This window comes from Staurois parvus, unplaced genomic scaffold (assembly GCF_062004578.1).
Source record: "Staurois parvus isolate SC_StPar_1 unplaced genomic scaffold, SC_StPar_1.0 ptg002749l, whole genome shotgun sequence".
NCBI lineage: Eukaryota > Metazoa > Chordata > Amphibia > Anura > Ranidae > Staurois > Staurois parvus.
This window is the reverse complement of record NW_028320545.1, coordinates 192,448-202,478: the sequence shown is the minus strand read 5'-3', so window position 1 is coordinate 202,478 and position 10,031 is coordinate 192,448.

Sequence of the window (10,031 nt, the reverse complement as noted above, 5' to 3'; positions counted from 1 at the left end):
TCTCCCTGTGCCTGCGTGTTTCCTCCGGGTACTCCGGTTTCTTCCCACACTCCACAGACATGCTGGTAGGTGAATTAGCTCCTGTCTTCATTGTCCCTAGTATGTGTATGTATGAATGTGAGTTAGGGACCGTAGATTGTTAGGGACTCATGTATATGTAAAGCGCTGCGTCAATTAACGGCGCTATATAAGTACCTGAAATAAATAATAATGCTAATTCTATGTTACTTTTGCAGTGGGTACTGGGAAGACTCTTCTAGAAGAAGTTACAAAGTAGACGGATTAGCCAATCAGAAAGGGCCGACGTTGGGGGGTGAAGAACTAAAGGCCTCCAACAGATGGCTGTGGAAACAAAGAGGACACAATTATTCCTGTTATTTATAATATGTAGCAATTCAAACCAGAAAGAAGCACAAACTGTAAACAGGCGATGATTTATACCGGCCGGGCCAAACAAACACAGAAACTCGCAGAGGATTGTACATACATCTGAGATCTGACCTGTGACCCCCAACGCTCATCTGTCTTCATTCATTTCACTCAAGTTGCCAATATTCCGAATTCCCTTTCACTGTGGCTAATTCCCTCCCCCTGCGGACACTCATGATGGCCTGAGAGCGCGGGATACAGTGAGAAAAAGGCAACAAATCTAACCGAAATGGGCAAAGAAGAGATCAGGAATGATAAGAGCAAAAAAAATGTTAAGTTTCAATTGTGTTAGTAAAAAATGTAATGGGGTGATTTACTGAGGGTGTAGAGTGGGGGGGGGATTGAATTAAAATGAAAGGAGGTGCTATGACTCAGATTCTGGTATATATGGAGTAATTTTATGTTGATCCAATAATACGAAATCTTCGATTTCCACAGCATTTCAATATTTATTGTACAGAGTGCCCCCTTACATCAGATGTCCCCATCACAGTACATCAGGAATCTCCTTTGGATTGCCCACTTACATCAAGTGCACCCAACAGAGTACCCCCTTACATCATGTATCCCTTTCAGAGTCCTTCTTTGCATATGGTGTCCCCATCAGGTGCCCCCATCAGAGTGCCCCCTTACATCAGGTGTCCCAGTCACAGTGCTCCCTTACATCAGGTGTCCCTTCACAGTGCCCCCTTACATCAGGTGTCCCCTTCACAGTGCCCCTTTGCATCAGGTGTCTCCATCAGATTACCTCCATACATCAGGTGACCCTAAGAGAGTACCCCCTTACATCAGGTGTCCCCATCACAGTGCCCCCTTACATCAGGTATCCCCATCACAGTTCCCACTTACATCAGGTGCCCCCTTACATCAGGTGTCCCCTTCACAGTGCCCCCATCACAGTGCCCCCTTACATCAGGTGTCCCCATCACAGTTCCCCCTTACATCAGGTGCCCCCATCACAGTGCCCCCTTACATCAGATGTCCCCATCACAGTGCCCACTTACATCAGGTGTCTCCATCAGATTGCCTCCTTACATCAGGTGCCCCCAACAGAGTAACCCCTGACATCAGGTATCCTCAGCAGAGTCCTGCCCTACATCAGTTGTCCCCATCACAATACCCCTTTATATCAGGTGTTTCCATTGGATTGCCCCCTTACATCAGGTGCCCCTATCAGAGTATCTCCCTTACATCAAGTGCACCCAACAGAGTACCCCCTTATATCAGGTATCCTGTTCAGAGTCCATCCTTGCATAAGGTGTTCCCATCAGAGGGCCCCTTTCCATCAGGTGTCCCCATCAGAGTGCCCCTTTACATCAAGTATCCCCACCAGAGTTCTCCCTTACATCAAGTATCCCCACCAGAGTTCTCCTTTACATCAGGTGTCCCCATCAGAGTGCCCCCTTACATCAGGTGCCCCCATCAGAGAGACCCCATATCTTTTAGAACCAGGCAGGCAGAGGGTGGGAGCCAGGAGTTGGAACAGGCTGCAGGTCTGGATGAAGGAATTTCCATTTCCATCCTCCTATAATGTGGGGGTGGGGCATACAGATGACATCATTGATTGTTAGAGAGGGTGAACCCCCTCTGTGTGACCATAATGGGAACTGTGGACACGCCCACTTTGGTAGTAAAGGAATAGCCCAGTGCCTCAGGTCCTTTCACATCTTTCTGCTCCATAGTGGCCTTTCCATTTTGAATGTTCTGACAATGAACGGCAATGGACAAAAAAACAGACCTGCATATTTCATCTCAAATCATGGCATGTGCATTGTGGAGCGCTACAGCGCAGATACCTCATTGTAGGCGTGCATTGGGAGCCCTTCTAGATGAATGGCACCTGTCACGTACCTGGTGGAGGAGCCTGACGTGGAGATGAAGGCGTCCTCTTACACCTCCTGCTCGGTGCCCCTGATAGAAGAAGGCACGGGAGCCAGTAGTGGGTAGTCCGGATGACCAAGATGCAGGTCAGCAGTAGCAGCGGCTGGTAGGTTCTAGCAGGAACTCGGCAACTGCAGACAGTTAGTAGCAAGTGGTAGTCACAGGCTGGAGAAGTAGCAGAGTCAGACAAGCCAGGTCGGGATCTATCAGGTGGATCAGGTAAAGGTAGCAGGCAAGTGGATAGTAGAAGTTCAGGCCAGAAGTCAGCAACCATAGGCAGATGGCAGGGGAACAGGCAAAGGTGTAGTCCAAGGGTAAGCTAGGTCGGAGCAAGCGAGGTCAAAACAGGTCAGGTCAGCAACAGGATCAGGATACAACAGATAGCAGATAACGGAACGTGGTAGACCAGAAGGCAAGGACTCCTAGTGCAGTAGCAGTTTAAATAGCCCATCTGGCACCAGTCTGGTGGCAGGTGGGCATGCCGGCGCGGGCACGGCTGTTGGCTAATTGGCATTGGTGCATAAATGTGCGCCTGGGCATTCTCTGTCTTCTCTGACAGCACCATACAAAGTACTGTGTGTTAACGTTTTATTTCACAGTAGTCTGAAGCCAGCCTAATCATTGCTGTGATTTGGTCCTATAGTTCTAATAAAGCAAGTCAAGTATTTTATTGTGTTCCTCCTGGAAATAACAACGTAGCCTGACAGGGTCTAAAAAGACTCCCTTATCACCTCATATCATTCTTCTCCTATGATGCTTCTAATGGCACATTGGACTTCAACAAGGATGGAACCAATGGCGTCTCTGCTACCAAGGAGTATTTGGACTTTTAACGGACTATGAGGACACTAGAACCTGAATTATTACACACAGGCTCATCTTTCTGTCTAGGTATTAGTTATGCCGAAAGATGTTCTGTGGTGAATGTAGCCTGTAATGCCCATAGAATGGAATTAACAGCAGTGGTGCCATTCGCAGGGCTGAATACCAAAACACTGAGATACTGAGAGACACAGAGACACCAAGAAGCTCCAGAACATCATGAGACACCAATACAACAGGAGACACTGAGGCACTGAGAGACACAGGACATCAAGAGAAACCAAGTGACACCATAACATCAAGAGACAACAGAACATTAAGAAACACCAAGCCAGCAGGAGACAATGAGGCGCTGAGAGATACAAGACATAAAAAGAACCCAAGTGACACCAAGAGACATAGTGGCACCAAGAGACATTGAGACACCAAGACATCAATAAACACTTAGTGACACTGAGACACCAAGAGACACCAGAACATCAAGAGACACCAAGCCATCAGGAGACACTGAGGCGCTGGGACACACAAGATATCAAGAGAAACCAAGTGACACCAGAACATTAAGAAACACCAAGCCAGCAGGAGACAATGAGGCACTGAGAGACACAAGACATAAATATAACCCAAGTGACAACAGGACATCAAGAAACACCAAGACATCAGGAGACACTGAGGCACCAAGACACCAAGAGACATAGTGGCACCAAGAGACATTGAGACACCAAGAGACATTGAAACACCAAGACATCAATAGACAATTAGTGACACTGAGTCACCAAGAAGCAACAGAACATCAAGAGACACCAGGCCATCAGGAGACACTGAGGTACTGAGAGACACAAGACATCAAGCAAAACCAAGTGACACCAGAACATCAAAAGACACCAAAACATTCAGAAAAACCAAGCCAGCAGGAGACAATGAAACACTGAGAGATACAAGACATAAAAAGAACCCAAGTGACAACAGGACATCAAGAAACACCAAGACATCAGGAGACACTGAGGCACCAAGACACCAAGAGACATAGTGGCACCAAGAAACACCAAGGCATCAATAGACACCAAGTGACACTAAGACACCAGGACTTCAAAACACCAAGAAGCACTGAGACACCAAGACGTCAAAAGACATTGAGGTACCAAGAGAATCCAAGATGCCAAGACATCAAAAGACACCACGTTACACTGAGAGACACCAAGAGACACTGAGATTTTGAGATGTCAAAATACACTGTAATATTAAGGCATCAAGATACACTGAGATCTTGAGAAATCAGGATACACAGAAAGACACCAAGTGACACGAGGACATCAAGAGAACAGCAAGACATTAACAGACACAAAAACATCAAGATACACTGAGACACCAAGCAACACCGAGATATCAAGAGACACCGAGATATCAAGGTACATGAGATTTCAAGAAATGAGGAGACACCAATTGGCTTCAAGAAACCAAGATGCACCAACACATCAAAAGAAACTGAGGCATCAAGAAACACTGAGAGATAAATTGACAATGAGACACCGAGCGACAGTGAGACAACTAGAGACAGTGAAACATCAAGAGACACTGAGACACAAAGAGACACTGAAATATGAAGACATCAAGGTACACAAGATATCAACACATCATAATACAACAAGGGACACCAAGACACACCAGAATATCAAGAGACACTGAGGCACCACGAGATACCAAGACATCAAATGACAAGGAAACACCAAGCAACTCGAAGACACCAAGAGACACCAAGACATTAGGAGAAACTGAGACATCAAGTGACAAGGAAACACCAAGCAACTCGAAGACACCAAGAGAAACCAAGACATTAGGAGAAACTGAGACACAAAGAAACATAGAGGTATCGAGAAATTAAGATACTTTGAGAGACATCAAGCAGCACCAAAACCACCAAGAGGCACCAAGAGATCAAGAGACACTTGGACACCAAGTCACCAAGAGACACCAAGACATCAAGAGATGCTGAGAGACACCAAGAAAAACCTGAAGAGACAAGACGCCAAGCAAAACTGAGATGCCAAAAGCCACCGAGAGAGACAAGACACCAAGAGTCACCGAGAGACCCCCAGCTGTTCAGATTTAACAAAAAAAAACCTGCAGCAAAAATCTGGGGCTGCTTTTGTTGACCTTTTTCAAAGACTACAGAGCGAAGCTCTTGGAAATAAAAAAAAGAAGCTTTTATACTCACCTTGTTGGCAACATGTTGTGATGAAGGAAATTGGGACTTCTTGTTTCCCTCAAACAATTTAGCAAAAATCAGGGCTTTGCTACTATTCGTGATTTTATTAAAATGCATTGGAGTCGGACTAACTTGTTTTTTTTTAGACCTTTGGGGATACAATAGGCTTTAAATGGCTCCTGAGGGTTACAAAAGCTCCCAACCTGGACCTGTTCTTGAGCCAAAAGAAGTCCCTCATTAGCTGGAAGCAAAAAGAGTAATTCTACAGTAAAATAAAATTCAGTGATATTCTTCTTGTATTTGCAATGACAGGAAACTCCGAGGGTGACACATTCAGCTCTATTGTGCCATTCCAGACTGTTTGATCACTTGGTGGACATTGGATAGGTCCGGCCTACAGAGAAGCCTAATAAATTCCCCCGATTTGGGAAAGTGTTGGAATAGATAGAACATTATGTCCCCATCGTGCGACTTGCAACAGCTGCTAGATGGGATCTCAATTATTCACAACCCCCCTTCCCACTATAACAAGCCTCTAGAAATATTTGTGGTTTCACGCTGGGTCTCATTATTTTATTTTACAAGGTTAGAAAAACAGTCCGCGGAGGGAATCATTTCCTGCTTTGCGCTCTCTAAACATATTTATTTGTGTAAATAATCCATCTTCAACTGGATGGGGTCAAAAGCTAGTCTGAGGGGCTGGAAAGGTTGGGGGGGAATGCGGTGGAAGCTGCTGCTGTAAGCTGGGGGGGAATTGTGTGAGATTGGATGTGGGAGCCAGACAGGATAAGCGACGTGACCGTGCCCCGTACAAGACCGCGTCCACGCTGTCTGCACATAGACAACCCAACAACAAAACCATCTCCATGTACAGACAGCAAAAACACGGCTGATTATTTGTGGTGGTGAATTACCAAGTTCAACTTCTGATCTGTTAAGAAGTCAAACAAAAGTTTTATTAGGGAGACTGACCTCAAAATATACTGTATATAATATGCACTATATTGCCAAAAGTATCAGGCCGCCGGCCTTCCCACGCACATGACCTTTAATGGCCTCCCAGTCTTAGTCCGTAGGGTTCAATATTGAGTTGGCCCTGCCCTTTGCAGCTATAACAGCTTCAACTCTTCTGGGAAGGCCGTCCACAAGGTTTAGGAGGGTGTCTATGGGAAGGTTGGACCATTCTTCCAGAAGCACATTTGTCAGGCCAGGCACTGATGTCGGGGGAGGAGGCCTGGCTCGTCGTCTCCGCTTGAATTCATCCCAAAGGTGTTCTATGGGGTTGAGGTCAGGACTCTGTGCAGGCCAGTCAAGTTCCTCCACCCCAAACTGGCTCCTCCATGTCTTTATGGACCTTGCTTTGTGCCCTGGTGCGCAGTCATGTTGGAACAGGAAGGGGCCATCCCCAAACTCTTCCCACAAAGTTGAGAGCATGAAATTGTCCAAAATGTCTTGAAATGCTAACGCCTTAAGAGTTCTCTTCACTGGAACTAGGGGGCCAAGCCCAACCCCTGAAAAAAAAACCCACACCATAATCCCCACTCCACCAAACTTTACACTTGGCACAATGCAGTCAGGCAAGTACCGTTCTTCTGGCAGCTGCTAAACCCAGACACAGCCATCAGATTGCCAGACAGAGAAGCGTGATTGGTCACTCCAGAGAACATATCTCCATGCTCTAGAGTCCAGTGGTGGCATGCTTTACACCACGGCATCCGACGCTTTGCCTTGCACTTGGTGATGGAAGGCTTGGATGCAGCTGCTCGGCCATGGAAACCCATTCCATGAAGCTCTCTATGCACTGTTGTTGGGCTCATCTGCAGGCCACACCAAGTTTGGAGGTCTTTAGCTATTGACGCTGCTGACAGTTGTGAGCTTCAGCATGCGCTGACCCCGCTCTGTCATGTGACGTGGCCTACCACTTGGTGGCTGAGTTGCTGTTGTTCCCAGTTACTTCCACTTTGTTATAATCCCACTAACAGTTGAGTGTGGAATATTTAGTAGCCAGGAAATGTCCCGGATGGACTTATTGCACAGGTGGCCACCTATCACGGGACCACGCTTGGAGTCACTGAGCTCCTGAGAGCGACCCATTCTTTCACCAATGTTTGTAGAAGCATGCCTAGGGGCTTGATTGTATACACCTGTGTCCATGGAGGGGATTGGAACACCTGAATCACATGATTGGGAGGGGATTGGAACACCTGAATCACATGATATGGAGGGTGGGGCCAATACTTTTGGCAATATAGTGTATATCAGTCTTATCCTAATGTTTTAACCTTGAGAAACCCTTGAAAAATGTTTATTAATTAATTGGTGGTCTGTGGGAAGAATGCCCCTTACATTGGTGGTCACTGGGTAGAATGCTCCATACAATGGTCATCAGTTGGAAGAAAGCCCCTTCCATTGGTGGCCAGTGAGAAGAATGTTCCTTACATTGGTGGCCAGTGGCCAGTCAACATTGACTTTTAAGTCTAGCTTCTTCTGGCCACCAATTGGCCATCTTGGGTAGATACCACCATCCATAAACCTGTAATATTACTAGAGTCCATAAACATAGGTGACATTTATCTTCCAAACCTGAAAGACAAGAAAGAACCAGAAACAAAAGCATCATGTAGGTGAATCTTCAAAAATCAGGTCAAGTCTCTGATAAGTCTTCTCTTGGCACTAGACACAGATGACAGTTCCCGAAGGTATCAAGTCTCCTGAGATAGTCTCTCAGATGTGGAATTCTCTTTGGCCCTAAGACCATCTTTAAAATGTTCTTTTTCATAGATTTCTCTTAACAGCTTATGGAGAGGAGAAGATTTCTGTGTGAAGACCAAGCTTCAAATGTCAGACCCATAGGGGATGCTTTGTAGGACTCTAATCCCTCTACCTCCAGCAGGAACAAAATGGAGGGACAGTGGAACATATCAAAATGCATTAATAAAAAAATGTGATAAGTTTTGTTATTTAAATAATTAAATTTGTCAAATTTGTTTTTCAAATTTGTTTCATTTCATTTATTTGTTTTCTATTCTATTCAAATTTTTGATCAAATTAAATTCAATGCAATTCCTGGGAAAAGCTGAGGATTCCAAGTTTTATTAGAAGTTGCTCTAGTACTGTGCAGGGGAGCACTGAATTGAATTAAATTCGACCGAATTTGAAAAGTATCGAATTCGAATTTATTCTTTGTGAAATTTGAATTTCGGAAGACGGTGGGCCGGGGGCTGCCTGGATGGGAGGAGAGGCAGGCAGCACATAATTCTCTCTTTCTCTCTCTCTGCCTCCTGTTTCTCTCCATTCTTTCTTTCTTTCCCTCCTTCCTTCTTTCCCTCCTTCTTTTCTTCCTTCCTTCTTTCCCTCCTTCCTTCTTTCCCTAATTCCTTCCTTCTTTCCTTCTTCCTTCTTTCCCTCCTTCCTTCTTTCCATCCTTCCTTCTTTTCCTGCTTCTTTCTTTCCCTCCTTCCTTCTTTCCCTCCTTCTTTCCTTCCTTCTTTCCCTCCTTCCATCTTTCCTTCCTTCCTTCCTTCCCTCCTTCCTTCCCTCCTTCCTTCCTTCCCTCCTTCTTTCCTTCTTTCCTTCCTTCCTTCCTTCCTTCCCTCCTTCTTTCCCTCCTTCCTTCTTTCCCTCCTTCCTTCTTTCCTTCTTTCCCTCCTTCTTTCCTTCCTTCCTTCCTTCTTTCCCTCCTTCCCTCCTTCTTGCCTTCCTTCCTTCTTTTCCTCCTTCTTTCCTTCCTTCCTTCCTTCCTTCCTTCTTTCCCTCCTTTCTTCTTTCCCTCCTTCTTTCCTTCCTTCCTTCCCTCCTTCTTTCCTTCCTTCCTCCTTTTCCTCCTTCTTTCCTTCCTTCTTTCTCTCCTTCTTTCTTTCTCTCCTTCCTTCTTTCCCTCCTTCCTTCCTTCCTTCCTTCCTTCCTTCCCTCCTTCTTTCCTTCCCTCCTTCTTTCTTTCCTTCCTTCCTTCCTTCTTTCTTTCCCTCCTTCCTTCTTTCCTTCCTTCCTTCTTTCCTTCCTTCCTTCTTTCCCTCCTTCTTTCCTTCCTTCCTTCTTTCCCTCCTTCTTTCCTTCCTTCCTTCCTTCTTTCCCTCCTTCCCTCCTTCTTGCCTTCCTTGCTTCTTTTCCTCCTTCTTTCCTTCCTTCCTTCCTTCCTTCCCTCCTTTCTTCTTTCCCTCCTTCTTTCCTTCCTTCCTCCTTTTCCTCCTTCTTTCCTTCCTTCCTTCTTTCCCTCCTTCTTTCTTTCCCTCCTTCCTTCTTTCCCTCCTTCTTTCCTTCCCTCCTTCTTTCCTTCTCTCTGTTTTTCCCTCCTTCTTTCTTTCCCACCATCCTTCTTTCCCGCCTTCCCTCCTTTTTTTTTTTTTTTTTTTTTCCTTTTCTTTATTTCTTCTTTCTCTCCTACAAAACAAAATATTTTTTAAACATTAAATAAAATTGTAAAAAATGAAATAACAACTTACTGGCACCAATGGCAGAACTACCGGGGTCGCAAAGGTCGCTCTTGCCACCAGGCCCTGGCGTTCTGCCACTGGGCCTCCGAGAAAAGGGTCCTGGGGCTGTTCAGTCCAAATCGCCCGGGGACCTATTTTTTTTGTCCCAGCCTGAGCCTGTCTGGAAGTGTGTAGAAAATACCCTTTGCCTGGGTGATGTCAGGGGAAAAGAGGCCTAAAAACCAGCATTTCCTTCGGTGGGGAAAACAAACAGCTGCCTG